Source organism: Haemaphysalis longicornis, unplaced genomic scaffold, assembly GCF_048455015.1.
Source record: "Haemaphysalis longicornis isolate Haplotype H1 unplaced genomic scaffold, Haemaphysalis longicornis Haplotype H1 scaffold_1, whole genome shotgun sequence".
Classification (NCBI taxonomy): domain Eukaryota; kingdom Metazoa; phylum Arthropoda; class Arachnida; order Ixodida; family Ixodidae; genus Haemaphysalis; species Haemaphysalis longicornis.
The window spans coordinates 67,172,950-67,190,838 of record NW_027526203.1 but is presented as its reverse complement, the minus strand read 5'-3'; positions in this window follow the sequence as shown (position 1 = coordinate 67,190,838).

Below are 17,889 nucleotides of genomic sequence, written 5' to 3'. Positions count from 1 at the left end.
AAAAATATTCCCACATGGCCAAACAACCAAAAAAAACCAGGAGCACCCCTAACAGTAATGCGAACACAACCAAAGAAACGCAACTGCGCCTGCTGAACCTGAATGCTCGTAGTATAAAAAAAAATTGCGCCAATCCACCCTGTGAATGTGGTTGGAAAGCAAAGCTGTAAACGGCACCCTTAACGATTACCCGTGCGAGGTCACTTAAATTCATTCTCATCGCTCTACAAATAGTAAAACCAGAGAAAAGTGGAATGCACTGAACCACACTATTTATTACTTAAAAGAGATATTCTTGGTAAGGTTAAATCAATGCATGATGCATGAACGGTGTTTGGTTGAGTTGAATTGGTGTAGCACAAGAGTGAAAACTTTTTTTTTATAAAATTAAAGTTCTAACCCGGTGATAGACGATCCGACTTCTCCGTCTCTGCGCCGCGGACGGAGGCGACGAGATTTGCGGCAGAGAAGGAGGAGGAGGAGGAAGAAATACTTCTGTTCAGATTTCCGAACGGCCCAGAGTGCAGTCCTGAGGAGTGATTCCTTCTTCTGTGGGTCCCATATGCAGTCCGGGTGGCCTGTGTTCTGTCCACCCGCTGAAGCTGGGTAGGTAGAGAGGGCCTGGACAGCAGCATCTCCCATTGCTTTTGTTGTGTAATTGACGGAAAGAGAGGAGGGGCTCAGGGCTAAAATCACACACCCCGATTACGGGGTGGAGTGTTCCTACTTCTGAGCAAAATTTACATTCAGTGTCGCAGCGATTCGGATGCGTTAAGTGAAGACGCGTAGGCTGTGGGAAGGAGCCCGTATGGTATGAGTCGTAGGGTAGATTGTTGTTCTCTGGAAATGTCAGTTAGGGCGAAGCTACGGTCTGTCTCAGAAGGCGATAATGCTGGGTTATCTCCCTAAACGTGACAAGCGGGTGACTGTCCTCGTGCAGCTCCATAGCACGGGAGGTAAAAGCGCAGGCTTGTTGGGTGGGCGTATTTTTTGCCCCCCATTGAAGCCTGAGGGGGTGTCCAGATGGGCTGCATGGAACCGTTTGGGGAGTGGTTTTTACCACGCGCAGTGCAAGTCAGGACACCCAACCAGACTGGTAATTCCAGTAGGCTTGCTGAGCATCGGTGACTACCCTCCAAACCCCTTGTTGAGTGAGAGCCAGGGTGATGGCTGCCTCTTCTGCTGCCGTCATTTCTTGGGTCCTAAGTGAGGTACACACAAGGAGGTTGGTTCTAAAGGTAGCCACGATGATGGCGTGTTGCTGCCCTCGATGTTTGGAGGCGTCTGTGTAGATAACTGCATGATCCCCTCCGAGGGTGGTGTTTAGCGCTTGAGCCCGTGCCTTTCGGTGACCCTCTTTAGGTGAGGGGTTCATATTTCTAAGCACAGGGAGCATCTTTAGTTTTAGTTGCCAAGCGTCTAGGAGTACGTCAAGCGCAGTGACATTCTGGGCTGCCCAGCCAATCTGGTGAAGCATGTGGTTACCCACCGCAGTTCTGAGTCGGACCTTCTGGTTAGAAAGATGGCCTTCTATCAGCTCTTCCACCGTGTTGTGGAGCTCCTTGCTAAGCAGCCTCTGTGTGGACGCACTCATGAGAAGACCAATGGCCTGCTCAACCGCCTTTCTGATCATTGTATAAGGCATCTCTATGTCTTCCTTGTTGCGAAGAAGACAGGGAGTTGACGCAAGTGACTCTCGACAGAACAAAATCTTCAATTAATCGAAAGGTACCGGATTCCGTAAGGCCTCGTTTCTTGGTGGCAACTCGCCTGATCATGTGTGGGATTTGATTAAAACTGTTTTTGAGGCGCTGCAAGGAGACGTCACTCTTGGTTTTAGCCTCGAGATGTAGGCCGAGGATCTTGATGCTGGGGCTTGGAGTGATGGCCTGGCCATCAAGGAGTATTTGAATGTATTCCTTCATTTGGCGTGAGGGCGGATGACAATGAGCTGTGATTTTTTACGTGAACACTGGAGGCCCACATTGGCGTACTAGAAGTGAGATGCCATGCATTGGTGTGAGCTTCCTTTAATTTTTGTAACTCTTAGCACATGAGCAAAGTGCGCACATGGCCGCTAGACGGGCGTGAGTGGTCGCGTGACGCTTTCACGTGGCATTCAGCGAGAACGCAGGGGCTAAACCCTTAGATGTGCTTGGTGGGTACACCACCTGTCTTCCCGTCTTCGCGTGGGCTCGTAGCTAAATCGGTAAGACAGCGGGCTCTCGCTTTGTTAGTTCATTAGTTCCAGGTTCGATTCCCGGCGGTGGCAGTATATTCTTTTATTTGTTATCTGGAGTTTTCTGGTTACACCAACGACGAAAGAACCCTTGGGGGTAGAGATATAAATCTTTGCTTTAAAAGTAAAACTGACCAGTTTGAAATTATCTTGCTTCAAAATGACCCGCACATTGTCGTAGTGACAGAAACTTGGCTCCGAAGCGAAATAACAGATGATAGCGTCTTCCCCGCGTCGTATCGCACAATACGTAAAGACAGGGCTTCCAGAGGCGGGGGCGTGGCCGTTCTTTTAAAGAACAACACACAGGCCGTTTTGTTGCCTGATATCGACGAACTTGAATACTTGTGCATAAAGGTTTTGTGTTGGGGGTACTCTTTCGTCCTTTACGCGCTTTACAGGCCTCCTGATTCCTCGTCGGAATATCTAATTAAACTTCGAGAGCACATGTCAAAATATATGAACAGCAAAATTTTTCTGATTGGGGATTTTAACCTGCCGGGTATTGACTGGAAACGATTGATGGCTGGTTCAGAATTTTTGAAACACCCAAACATAGTGTTTGATATCATGCTTACACATAACCTAATACAAGTTGTAACCGAACCAACTCGTGTACAGTGCCCCTGTAGTTCTCTTTTGGATCTTGTATTTATTCCCCGCGATTTTGACAAATATTCTGTTGCAATAGAACCAGGAATATCTGACCACCACTCAGTATGCGTTACTGTACCCCTTTTCAAGTTAAGCTCCCAAGATAAGTCCATGACGCGGTGTTTCAAAGATTACTCACGAGCTAACGACAAATCTGTGCTTGAATATCTAGAAATATGTCCTGCTGATTTCGACGGTGATGACGTTTGCGACCTATGGGACCGGTTTAAGGATATGTTTCATTACTGCCTTGACAACTTTATACCGAGCAAGCGCAAAAAAATTCACAAGCGTACACCCTGGATAACACGTAAAATCATTCATTTGAAACGCATACTCAAACGATTAAAGAAGAATGCACAGCCTGACGTCATCAGAGAGATTAAAAATCCTTTGCGAAACACAGTGCACTGCTCAAAGGACTACTACTTTCAAACACTCCTGCCAAACTTCATAAAAAATGATCCTGATAAATTTTGGCATTACATTACTGACAAAAAGCAGCCTGTAAGGGAAATGAAAGTCGATGGTGACCTAATTTCTGACCCTGGAATCATTGCTCAACATTTTAATCATTATTTTCACAGTCTGTTTTCTCCTGCGCGAACGTGTCCACTGTTAATATCGGATCCTGGCATTTATGACCCTGATTTTGTATCTTACTCTGGTGTACTATCTATGCTGTTAAATTTGAAAACCAAGTCTTCTTGTGGTGCAGACGAAATTCCAAACGTCTTTTTACGCAGATATGCCGAACTACTTGCTACGTTTCTGGTTGTAATATTCCGCACTTTTTTGTCCACTGGGAAGCTACCGAGTGACTGGAGAATGGCTCTGATTGTTCCTGTTTATAAAAGGTGACCGGTCCAGCTTTCAAAATTACCGTCCGATATCTTTAACGTCTCAATGCTGCAAGATCATTGAACATATTATTTCCAAAGAGATTTTTGAATTTCTAGACGAAAATGCCGTACTGACAAATTTTCAACATGGTTTTAGAAAAGGTTATTCCACGGTAACCCAATTGGTGACAATAATTCATTCGTTTTCAGCGTGTCTTGACAACAATGGCCAAATTGATGCTATATTTTTAGATTTCAGAAAAGCTTTCGACAAGGTACCACATGACAAATTAATAGCAAAACTTAAAAACATTCACATTCCGGATATTTTTGTTCCTTGAATTGCAGCCTACCTATCCAACCGCCAACAGCTTGTAAAAATTAACGAAGAACAATCTCGGTATCTTCCTGTCACCCCTGGGGTTCCACAAGGTAGTGTTTTGGGACCATTGCTTTTTCTGTTGTATATTAACGATTTAGTAACTGTTGTTGACCCTACTGTTCAAATTTGATTGTTCGCTGACGGTTGTGTTTTGTTTCGGGAAGTCACAAGTACTAATGATCAGAACGAACTCGAAAAAAACATTAAAAACGTCCGTAAGTGGTGTGCAGAATGGGGAAGGGAATTAAATTTGGAAAAAAGTGTATATCTTTGTGTAACAAGAAAGAAAAACCCCAGTGAACACGTGTATAAATTAGGATCGTCTTCACTCACACAGGTTGACAGCTATAAGTACCTCGGCGTTACATTAACAAGCAACTTATCATGGAACTTGCACATAGATAATATTTGCTCGTCTGCCTTCCGGAAATTATGCTTCCTAAGATATAAGCTCAGAAATTCCCCTCCAAACGTTAAGCTTCTTAGTTATTTTTCTTTCGTTAGGCCGAAGCTGGAGTATGCGAGTATCGTGTGGGACCCCCATACTAAACAAAACATTAAGAAACTTGAAAGGATTCAGCCGAAGGCCATTCGGTTTGTTTATTCTAGGTTTTCGCGAACGGACTCCCCCGCAGACCTAATGCTAGCTAATAATATTCCTTCCCTTCAGGATCGTAGAAAGAAGTCCCGCCTTGATTTTCTGTCTCTTTTATATAATCGCAAACTTGCCCTTGATCAAACCCATTTTCTTTCTCCATTAAACACAAGACCGACAAGACATCACCAACAAAATGCACTAACTCCGTACTTCGCGAGAACGGACACGTTCAAATTTTCGTTTTTTCCACGCACCACTTCATACTGGAACCAGATAACCGAATGAAGTACTTGCGATACTGGGTAACTGTGCATTGTTTTTTTGTGTATGTTTTGTTGTATTGCTCTTTGCATTGTACCATGCCCTCCTGCTTGGACCTAAGTGTGGTCCGCAGTATGTAATAAATAAAATAAAATAAATATGTGTAGCTCTGGTGCATTAAAACCCGCAATCAATCAATCATGCATCCAGGTCACTCAGCACGCGTCACTATACGTATACAGCTTTTACGTTTCAAAATTCTAGGTTTTGTGAATCTTGTGAAGCGCGCACATAGCCGCTCAAAGCTCTCGATTCCTGGCCAAGAGTGTATGTGTCATGAAGAAAGGAACATCGACAATTTTTGTTCTACTCTGGCAACGTGCGAAGACTGTGAAGACGTGGGTTCAAATCCCGTCAGATCGCACGTGCGCTTTTTATTTGTTCTCACACCGGCGCCCAATTTCTGGACCGGAAAACAATGACAACAAAAGCCGGAAAAATATCGGCGAAAACATCAAATTGCGAAACTGGGCCAACTGTAAACACTAGGCCTTTTATCTGCGCAAAACTGCATAATTCGCGAAGTCGCGAAGCCCAATTGTGATCACGGTGTAAATGTACGTCAATGGCGAAAAGAAATAAAAGAGATATTTAAAACAACAAAATAACTTAGCATGTTTGGACATTCATATCCAAATCTGGCTGTAAAGAACTCGCAATGAAGGCAGGAGACGTGATACTACGCGTTAGTAGACAACCCTCTGAATTACTACAAATTTTTATGGTACCTTTCACCATTTCCTCTGTTTTCTTTTTCTCAAAATGTTCACTGGCTCTTTCTAGTTCTCTCTGTTCACTGGCCTCCAGCGCAGAACCTCTGCCCCCAGGGACGCTATTTTATCACACTGGTCAACTACGGCATTGGATAGCTGAAGTGATGCGGATAAATTTCACGTTCGTGAAGTAACAAATTGCTGTCGTTAATCACTTCTGAATGCTTAAGCCAGGCCCACAGTTCCGGAGATTCTAAGTGCACTTTCTATGGCCCTACCTGTGTACCTGCACATTTGATTTATTGAAATGTGTGTGCGGCTGCGCCTGCTTCCTGTGCACTCTTCCCGTAATAACGCCAACCATTCAAGCTTGCGCGCTACTGCAATAATCTGCGATAAGCTAGCTACTTCTACTGCGATAATCAACACTGTTCCCATGTTGATTATCTTGTTTCATTCATAGACATTAGCGGCGTTCCTCTGATGTCTCTGGTTTGCTTGTCTCTCTGCGAGAATCAACAGTGGTGCGAGCTAACACAGTGATTTCGGAGACTTGTGTACTCCGGCCGTTTTCTTTCATCCGAATTTATTCTTGTCAGTTTCTCTGCTGCGGCATCTTATGTGTTAGTGTTGTCTTTTTCTTGCAATGAATACTTTTATCCCCGTTGGGTGACGACGTTATAAACACGCCGGGGGACCAACCTTTGTCAAGAATGAAGGTAGTCAAAGACTTTTGGTCATGCCTTTGCTCCTGTCTTCGTCCCCACACCCCTTTGGAGAAGAGAGGAAAACAAGGTTGTTGGTTGGGCACAGAGAGACCAGGTAACCGGTTGGTGTCTGAAGAGGAACTTTAGAGTTTCTAAGAAGGTGGAGAAAACAAGAAAGATGTGGCGCTTGTGTGGCGGCGGCCCAAGCCTGGGCGCGTCAAGAGTATTTTAAGTCAAGCCCGTTAAGAAGGATAACAATCACGCATTTACTCTTTGTTAACAAGGTCGCGTCGTGGCGGTACGTATGAAAAGTTCGACGGACTGGTATGACTGGTAGGGCGCGCGGACGGGGGAAGAGGGGGCAGGAGAAAGAAGGGAGAACCACCTTTAGTTTGTGAAGCACTCCTATTGAAATTTCCCCCACATGAGCAGCAGAATGACTGGTTCCAGGCAGACAGTACAAATTGTCTGTTCATTCATGGTGAATGGATGTTATTTCACAACGAACAGCACCACTGACAGAGGCATTTCGTTCAGACGGAGAACCGACAAGTTCCAGTAGAGTGACGCATTCCCTCGTCCCTATAATCGCCCTTCAGCGAGCCCCCCTCAAAGAAAAGAAATACGGCGGTGCCGGCGGCGCGCCGCAATTTTTGCCCGGCGGCGGCGGCGGCGCAGACGGCGCGACAAAAAGAAGCAGCGGCGGCGGCGCGGCGCGTAGGTGCGGCGCGGCGGCGCACAGGTCTACCGAGCACTCGTTAGGCGCCGCTAGTATATTATCTCTACGGCTTATACATCTGCCATTACAACGGTGGCGACTTTACAAATCCCATAATCGACTTTATCAGAATTTCACGCAAAATATACTTAAATAAGAGCTTGGTTTGAACCTACATCGTTACTAGACCTTTCTGGAAAGTTGCGCGCGCCCCCAAACGGCAGCCGCATAGCAGCCTGGGAACTCTGGGAGCCGCCGCCGCCGCTGCCGCATAGAGAAATAATTTCTTTCTCTATGGCTGCCGCCCGGGCCACTGTGTGATGCATGCAGAACATCTGCTATCTGCTGTTTTGATTACTGGATTCTTTTTCAAACTTCAGCATTCTTACCACAGCCCGCATTTCTTCAACAAACTGCTGCATGTTGGGGAGTTGCAGTGTGTATCCCGTCGATTCATGCTACACTGTCTGTATTTGTCTCAAGTACTGTTGCCTAAGAGGTGGCAAGTCTTATTGTGCAATCCTGTGTTCTTTTGCTGTTTTCGGCTGTGTGTAATATGAAAATAGAGATGTTAATTTCAGTCCAAAAAAAGACCAGGCAGCTAGTGTGGTATCATTACAATAAAACATACGTACCATTTTATTCTGTCCGCAAAACTAACCAATACTGACTAAAAGGTAAAACTGTTTAGAGGGCGCGCAAACATGCGTAGTTGACATTTCGCTTAATTATCGATTGAGAAGTGGCTCATGTGTGAACTTGTTCAGGTAACAACAAATTTTTCATATCTGGTTTGGCTTGTCAGCCATCGCATTTTGGGAAAATATACCACAGTATTCTCAAGTTCTTCACTTCTCGCATAACTCGCTCAACGTGTCTCCTCAGGTTGGCGATATGCCGTGTGCGTGTTTCCTCCGCTACTGTCAGTTGACGCCGACCATTTAACATGGGGGTCTGTTCAATTTAACGCCAAGTTCACGGAGCTCATCTGCGATCAAGAGTCCTGAGTCAGCTATTACGAGCTGTCTCCTTTGTTTTCACACAGGAAGTACACCACACCTTAAAATTGGGAAATAATAATTCCACAATGAGCAACCGAAAAGAAATAGTCGAAATGCTGAACTCACAACAGCAGAAACCCCGTCCCTTCAATGCCGCAGGAAACGGGCTGCAGGCAGTCACTGTCGTTGGAGAAACCGCATCGTTGCCTGCTGGCGCGAAAGTATCACCGTTTGTCGCCCTGTCATGCCCTTTGTGCTAAAATTCATTACAAAATGGGCGTTGATTACTCTGAGCTGGAGTGTCTCGACAGTGCTGCATATCACTAGTTCGTCTTGGATGCCTGGAAGCGGGACGGGAGCTTAGGAGGGTTACGTTCACTTCGCGGCAGCTAAGAAACAAAACATACAAAAAGCATAATTTAAGTGATAATGCTGGGCTTACATGTCTTTGCCGGAGGACACCTCTCGGAGGGGACCCGGTGGGGGAAAATGGTCGCATACGGTCCATGTAACATTTGCGTCAGCTCGCGTTGAAATGGGCTCCACATATCCTGTGATGCTCGGACGGCTCCCACAAAGCGAATCGGCCATCACGACCCTGGCGATTTATCCGGCGAATCCATTCCTTTTTAAGTTTCTTGTCATTCGGAAACTTGTGCAATGAAGCATGCCAGTCTCGTAGCGAATTGTTGTCCCAAGCGAGCACAGTACGTTTGTCCGCCTCCCGTAATTTCCTTTTCCTTTACGTCATATCGTCAGTATCGCGTAAACTACAAACGCTAAGGCAGGTCGTAAACGAGTGTAGCTTTACACACGGGGAAATGCATCCCGAATAACGTGTGCACACGATATGGGCATCTTCGCTTTCCCACTAGGCTCCTCGCGAGCTGCCGGAAGTAACAGCTGGTTATTTGTATTGTTCTCGGGGAGCTCAAGTGTCCCGTTGATTTTCTATTTCCTCGTGTTGAGGAATTTCTCTTTTCCCGCGGGCAGCCAGAAGCGCGAAGACGCTTTCAACTGGCAACAGCTGGTTCCACTCTGCAAGCTAGCAAACGACGTTGCTAGCAGACGACAAAAGGTTCTCATGCGGTGCAGGCAGTTTCAGAAGCATATTTCTTATTTTGGGTTCTGTGGTTTAAAGAGGCTTTAATTTATGCACCACATAACTTTTCAAGCACAGCATTTCACTCTACTTCAACTTTGTCCTTTGACGGGCTCGCTCCGCGCACGCGGCGCGCGGCGCGACCATAGAGTTTCGTCGCCGCTCGCACCGCGCGCGCACGCAGTTCCCATGACGACTTTCGCGGGCCCGCCAGGGGAAGGAGAAGCGCTGCAGTTTCTGGAAAAGTCTATTTACACACTATTATTACAGTGGCTAGAATAGGAAAGTGTGATTAGCGGCATGCAGCGCCAATGAGGCGCTTTGAAGCCGCCGATAGGGATCCGCGAGGGGGGGCGCGCGATCGTTTACACGTAGAGTGCGTGCGTAGTGTTTAACTTTTTTTTCCTTTTCTTTTATTTTTAATGGTTAGGGTAAAGATCTCTCACCCGCCCTCTGTAAAGGGTATAACCACAAGATCATCATCATCATCATCATCGTCGTCGCCTAGTGAGGCGCGCCCGGATCGTCTGCAATGCGATTGCTGCTTTGACCAGAGAGAAGCACCGCTTGTTTTCTGTGCCGTAGCAGGTTTAACTGCCGCCAAAGCAGAGCCACAATTTTGTGCCGGGCCGCTCTACGGTGTACAAGTCCTGCAAAAAGAAACTGTCGTTGTTTGGCGATCCGAAGAACGCGCGTCTATATTGGCGAAGTGGCGACGAGCAATACCACGTACTAAGAAGCGGCTCAAGAAAAACACCGCTATGTGCGAGCTACACTTCGACGTAAGGTAAATCTCCCGATACATTGAACATACCGTGAACAGAGAAGTTGTCTCAATCTACAGGGGCAGGCCTCGGTTGCCCCCGGAAGCTGTGCCCACGCAATTTCCCAATCTTCCGAAGTACGCGTCCCAGATGAAAATGATTTCCAGTCCCGGCTGTGTTATGAAACAGGAAATCATTTCCATACGGAACTGGAAAACCTACTTCCAGCCTGGAATGGAAAAAATCTGGCTGGAGGTTACAAATTTCCAGGCTGATTCCCAGGCAGGAATGGTACCTTTTCCGGCTGGAATTGGCTCTGATCTTGCTGTAAAATCTATCATTTCCAGCTGGAACTGCTTCCATTACCAGCTGTAAATAGCTTTATTCTCGCTGGTATTTGCAGAATTTCCAGCCGGAAAAGTGTGTATTCCTTGCTGGAAATAGCTGGTTTTTCTCAAATTTCTTGCTGGAAAAGCATGTACTTCCGGCTGGGAATTATTTTATTACTTGCTGGAAACTGCACAAAATCTCACTGGAATTTACGGGACTTCTTGCTGGAAATTGTTGGAATTTTCATCATATCCAGCCGAGAATTCATGCCTCGCTGGGAACTCGTTTCTACCTGCTTGCCGAGATTCCAGTGTGTGGCCACTACTTGCCGCACAGTGTAGGAAAATAGTAAAACAAAAGTAAAATTGTTCATTTGAACCGCTATATTGCACACTTTTGGGATTTACATGAGTTCACTCAGGCGCATCTTTTTCAAGTCTAAGCTTCCGCTTGACGTCTTGGATCTTGTCGCTGAATGTGCGCAGCACAACAGCCGCAGCGACCTTCGTATCTTGGTGGCGGATGCGTCGCCAGTGCTCCAGGCAGGCTACAAAAAGTAGATGACAATGACATGAATGACTGCTAGCAATTCCGTTAAAAGTACTCACCATACACAACTTCCACCTTCGCTGGTGTGAGCTGTTTTACAGCTTCCTCCTCGGTGTCCTTTCCAGATGCCCGCTTGGCCCTCACTGATCGTTGGGCAAGTTTTTCAACCCCCCAAATAGCTTGGGCTGCATCTCGCACCAAAATGGTGCCCTCCTTATTTTTGAACATTTTGTCCGCCTGCTGCGGCTCCACGAAAGTGTTGTTGCAGAGATGAAACTAGAAAACAGAGTGCAGTGCACAAAATATAAGCTCCAATCACACAAATAGTACAAAGCATTTTTCTGCTGCTTGCACTTAAAAGTGTTGTAAATAAGTACTTACAAGTCCATCAGGGGCCAACGCCAAATCCGGTATGCTCTGCTCATTGTCTGGAAGAGGTGCAGAATCCCCTGCAACTTCAGAAAAAATGACAGCAAACGTCAATACTCATTTACAACAAGGGAAAACCAATAACCAGAAACACTAGTCCCCAACAACAAATATTTTACAGTAGACAAGATTACAAGTATATATGAAAATTCACAAACTGAGAAACAAAGAAACTTAAATATTAGAATCACACATAAGGTGTGATTCTAATGAGTCAGCGGCAAGCCAGTATTCGGTGCTGACCATTGATTTTGCTGCTGGCAGGCTCCCCAAGCGGCAGACGTGCGTCAACGTTGTCAAGTTTGGCTGCATCCACGCAGCCATATCGGCCCTTCCTGGAAGCGCACAGTTTCCGCACGTTCGGGCACTCTCTCGACTGACCAGCCAGCTAGAGCCTGTCCTGGAACCGGTTGGTCATCGCCTGATGCCCGTTGTGCCTGGAACCTTCAACCACGTCCCCTGGCGGCCGGCCTCGCCTACTTATACGGAGAAGCCACCATGCACCTCTGCAGTCAGCGGCAAGCCAGTATTCAGTGCTGACCATTGATTTAGCTGTTGGCAGGTAAGGTAGTTACGCCACCAGTTTGCTTTCATTGCTTGTACGTTCGCCGCTGACTGCACTGCCATGTCGTCGTGTGCAAAATGTTCTAAATTGGTACCCGCACAAGGGAAATGTTTGACATGCTGTAAATGTGGCGAAAGCTTCCACCTTGGAAAGGCGTGCTCGCCTGTTTCCGAGTCGTCGTTCTCGAAAATGAGCACCGTTAAACGAGAAACGTGGTGCTGCCAGCCATGTAGATCGGATTCGGGGGCCAGTGCAGGCACAAACACCCTTTCCGGTGACAACTCTTTTGCAAAGCAGTTCTCGGCTGTGAATGAGAGGCTTGATAGCCTCGTGTCCACTGTAGAGCGGCTCGCAACAAAACTGGAGGATTTGTTGTCACTCAAGACTGCAGTCGTGGAAATACAGGAATCGATCGACCATCTCTCCGCGAAGTACGACACAGTAGTTGCTACGATGAATGCTAACAAGGCAGACATCGCCGTACTCAATGCACATGCACAGTCAGTAACTACTGCAGTGGACGACCGCGCAGAATCTTTGTATCAGTTGACCACTGAACTTAATCAGCTAGAACAGTACACCCATCGATGCAACTTCGAAATTCTTGGTCTCGCTGTCCAGCCAAAAGAAAACTTGTCTTCTTTTGTGTGCGAGCTAGCTCTGAAACTTGACCTGACTAACTTCAGTACAACTGATATCGCAGCTGTTCACCGTCTGCCTAGTGGTCCTAATAAAATACCGCCCGTCCTTGTGCAAGTTCACAAAGTTAGCACAAAACAACAGTGGATCAGCGCACGCACAAAGCTTCGTGAGCTGGCGGAAGAGGAAACGTTCCGTCGCCTTTACATCAATGAGAACCTGACTCGCGCTAATAAAGAGCTCTTCCGCTTGGCTAGGCTTAAAGGTAAAGAAAAAGGTTTCAAGTTTGTGTGGACTAGGAACGGCAGGGTGCTTGCTAGGAAAGAGGAAGGTCGCCCCATCGTTCATATCGATTCGAAAGCGGACCTTGATTTCATCGTATAAAAATGAATAAAGACCACTTCCTTGTTTCTCAATCCTTTTCTGCAGTCAAAGAGTTTTTTAGGTGTGATAGTAGTTCGGTTCAACTTTGCCACGTAAATGTTCGAAGCATTAGAAAATACTGGGACCAGTTCTCGGCTATAACCTCCGTTTAGGACTTGCTGTGAAGTTTTTGTGTTAACCGAGATAAATGTTCCTTTAGACACCCTTTGCAACTACACACTTCCTGGCTATCAAGTTTATTCTTACTTACGCCCCATTGGAAAAGGGGGAGGCATAGCTGTCTTTATCAAAAACACGTGGTTGGTTTCAGAAATAGCTTTTTCTTTCACTCAAGCTGAAGTAGTCGCATTGCGGTTATGTTCCCCATTATTATCTCTTGTCTTGATAGCGGTGTCCCGCCCACCTTGCTGTAATGGGCGCATATTTCTTCAAGAACTTAATGTGGCCATTTGTTCCCTGTTGTCTGGTGACAACATATGTATGACAGGTGATATAAACATTGACACATTGCGCCCCAACTTGCCACTAACTGCGGACTATTTAGATGTATTGTCCAAATGGGGTCTAGACTGTGCAATTTCGAAAGCTACCCGTGAAGAATTTTTGTCGAGTAAGCTCGTGTGTTCTTGTTTAGACCACATCAACGTACGCGTTCACGATTTTCAAACCCTCTCAGCTGTTATTGAAACTAAACTTGCGGACCATTATTTTGTTGCATCCTCTTTGTCACCGAAGTCTTCACATGTGCGCAGAATCGCGAGCAAAACAACTATTTCAGTCATTGATCCGAGGGCACTTGATAGGGAAATCGCACAGTAGACTGGCACAACTTTATATGTACTACATGTCCCAGTAACATGTACGAAAAGTTCGTAACCTTGCTCGATGAATTCAAGAAAACTGGGACACGAATAATTAAGGTCAGGCAACCAAACTCTAACAAAAAATGGATGACACAAGAAATCTTTGTCGCCATTAAAGAAAAAGATATGCTTTGGGCTTGAGCAAAACGTGCCCCACAAAATGCAATTCTCAGGGCAAGCTTTAAACAAAGTCGAAACAAGGTAAATGCGATGATACGTCTAGCTAAACGCAACCACATGCGGAATAAGTTTGAAGATGCGCGCTTCGATTCTAGGAAAACTTGGTCCTTAATTAACGGTATGAGAGGTTCTAATGTGCAATCTAGCAAGGACGAATACTTTTTTCTAATTTTTCTGGTGACGGACTGAATATTGCCAATAGTTTCAACAACTTTTTTTCGCGGGTCACAGGTGTTGCCCGATCTACCCCTGGCATTTGTACGTTGCAGAATAGCATAGCTAAATCGGCTTATCTGCCCCCACTCATTGAAAGTAACCTCAAGTCAATTTTATTTGCGCTGAAAGCCAACAAGTCACCTGGGCATGATGGTATTTCCATAAATGTGCTGCGCAGAAATTTTGACTACATTAAAGCTGTTCTTCTTTCCATTTGAAACCATATCATTGAGAGTGGCATCATTCCTATACAGTTAAAGAAGGCAATAGTTTTTCCTTTGTTTAAGTCAGGTTCGCGAAATAAAATTGAAAACTATAGACCTATCTTTGTTCTCTCTTGTATAGTTCAGATATTAGAGAAACACATTTTAAATGTTATGACCAGTTTTTTATCGACTCATGATGTTTTCTCCCCACCTCAGTATGGGTTTATTGGAGGCCGAGGTACTCAAACTTTGCTCGAGGATTTTTCTGCTTTATTAAACTATACTTTCGATCGTAACCAGATTGCATGTGCATTATTTCTTGATGTCAGTAAAGCTTGCGATAACGTGTGTCATACCCTCCTGCTCACCAAACTACAAAGACTAGGTTTTCGGGACAACTTTCTGCGTCTACTTGAAAACTTCTTACTTGACAGAACTCAGGTTGTTCGGATTGGTAAATTTTCAAGTAATGCTTGTTTTATTAGGTCAGGTGTACCACAAGGGTCTATACTGAGTCCTCTGCTGTTTAACTTGTATGTTAACGATCTCGCCTATTCTGTATCGTCTTCAATATTTCAGTACGCCGATGACACGGTTCTTGTTTCTTATGCTTCTCGTCAGTCTGACGCCATAAAGTCGCTTCAAGTTCTGCAATGGAAATATGAATTGGTTTACGGCCAATTCCATTGATGTTAATACCAAAAAACACAGCTGATTTGCTTTCACAATCCACTGAAAAAAGTTGACTTACAGCAATCTTTATTTTAACACTCAGCGGCCTGCTCTTCTTGTAGTTGTATTCCTGTAAAGTATGTGTCCACTGTGAAGTATTTAGGTTTGTATTTCGATAGCGACCTTTCTTGGAATTCCCACTTAACTTATGTATGTAAAAAAATTCGTGCTGTATCATCTTTGTTGTACAAATTAAGAACATTTATTCCATTTTCGCTGCGAGGTCATTGTACATTCCCTTTGTTATAGTGTCATTAGGTACGGTATTACAGTATATGGTCACTGTTCTTTACGTTGGATAGAGCGAGTCAATTCCATTTTGCGTTTTTTGCTGCGTACTATTGCATATGACTTGTGTATGGAGAAAGATGACAATGTATTCAAAACCTTGATGTTGCCTGATTTTACCTCGCTCCTAAATGCAACCGTTATCTTAAAACATTTTTGGATTAATACATTCAAAACGTGTTACACTCCTGCTCGGTCCCTGAGACCGAAGCAACGCTACGCAATTCCTCGTTGTTCCACAAGGTACGGGAAAAGAACACGCCGTTATTATGTGCCAGCTATATTTAACACTTTGCCATCTTACTTTTTTGCGCATGCTTCGAAATATAAACTGAAAAAGGCTTTAAGGCGCATGCGCTAGTGCTTTCCAGAGATTTCGGGAATACCGCACGGTAATCTGTTCTTGGTTGGTACTGCGTACTGTAACATATATAATTTTTTTAACGCTTGTCGCCTGCCAGGCTCTGCCTGACAAGCCTGTTGCGGCTTAGGTAGGCCTGATTATGTACATGACTTCTGTTTGACTAATAAATATTATTATTATTATCATCTCACACCGCAAGCACCTCACTCAAAGTTGGCCGGTATTTCACGCTAGACTATGACCACCTGGGGTTAATTATTTGCAGTATGCAATTTCAATATTAGCAGTTAATTTCTTCCCGGCCTGGCAGTTAATCTCCTGATATTCATTGTGATGATGCTCTTAATCGTGATGCTTCACTAAAAAATGCCGTATTCCTGCTGGGGGACACTGAGAGCGGCAGCCCAAGCTGCACAATAGACTCCAAGGGTATAGTTAGGGTGATTGAGTATCATATGATGTTGGTGGTTCACTGTCTGTACATTTTTCTTTTGCATGTTTGCCAAATAGATCTTTATTCATTGCACCCATCTCGTCAAGATATTATCGCCAAAAAATTGGCGGAGGGGGGAGGGTAATTTAGGTGTTTCGAGTATAAGCTATTTTTGCGCATCGCGAGTGTGCAAAAAATGGGTGCTTAGAATCGAGTAAATACTATAACTATCCAGTACTCAACCATCAGAGCAATTAAATTTGAACGTTGAAAACTCGCCCTGGAGACTTTTCTTCCCAGGTGTACCTGCTGAGCGATGATGGCTTCTTGAACCAAAGGCATACTTTCTACTCTTAAAATGAAGTGTTGATCCAGACATGAATCCGTCGCTTCAAAAAATAATTGAATGCGCTTCACACTTGCCACCAATTCCCTAAAAGACAAGAGCTTGATTGCACGCCACACTGAAATAAATATTAAGTAAAAAAATGTACCATTCTCACAAACAGTGCTTGTTGTATCACTAGCTCCCACTGATGGTAACAGCAGAACCTTCTCCTGGGTGGCCCTGCTGCTGCCTGGGGCTATTCCTGCATCAAATAGCACAGGAGGCTTATAAATCAATATGTAAAGTGCGGTGAAGGCGGTAGCAGCATCAGCATGCCAGCCATCTAGGCCCACACAAAAAATTAAACGTACTCATGCTCAACACCCTAAAAACAATGACACCCCAGTTTGGAACAACCAGTACTTCAAAATTTTCTGACCATTCACACTCACTGCAACGCTTTGCAGCAACAGGTGTACTAAAAAAAAGAAAAGAAGATCAGTATCTATGCACATCCACACAACACAAAAAACCCCGATTATAAAAAGGACACAAAAACTCACCTGAGCTCAACTGGCTCCCTACTTTCCCTTCAAGAACCTAATGCGTTCTAGAAGAGAAGCAGTGTGCTGCTGCTCAAGCTCGAACTGCTGGCGCCAAAATAGCGCTTCTTTTTCGAACTTCTCAAGCTCCCCAGTAGAAATGAGCTCATCATCTGAGTCTGAGGAGCTCTCAGGTTCCTGTCGGCGTTTTTTTGGTGCCTGCACATAAAAACGTAAATCGTGTTCCGGGTCGAAATACCCAGGCTAACAATGCCTAAATGGACCTTTTTCCAGTAGCATAGCCCTCTTGCGGTGGCCGCCCAAACTACACTTGGGCGATTATAAAAGAACACGCCCCCTCTTTTCCCACCTTACCCCCACAGTTGAGGAAGCCGTCCCAGGCGCCACGCATTGGTTTTGGTGGCAGAAAAAGTTTTCAATGGCAGCTGTAGCGCCTACCTATCGGCCACTTTTAAGGCTCAGAAAACGGAGCAGCACTTAGTTGGCTCGGCGTTCGCTATTGGCTAATCCAATATGGCATCGTTTTGTTTACATTTTGCCTCCCAAGAGTGGCGGATCGGTCGCTGGAAGCGGGTAGCTTATGCGCAGAGCGCTACTGGAAAAACGTCCATTGAAGCGAACAAGCAAAAACTAGTGAGGTCCATCATAATAGTAAAAATTACACCTTGAACTGGAACTGCATTCACAGCATAAATATCCTTGCTTTGGATGGAGGGGGGAAGGGAGTGCAGGCATGTGAAATGGCAATACATTTTGCTGTGCAAGCTTCTAGCAAGCAC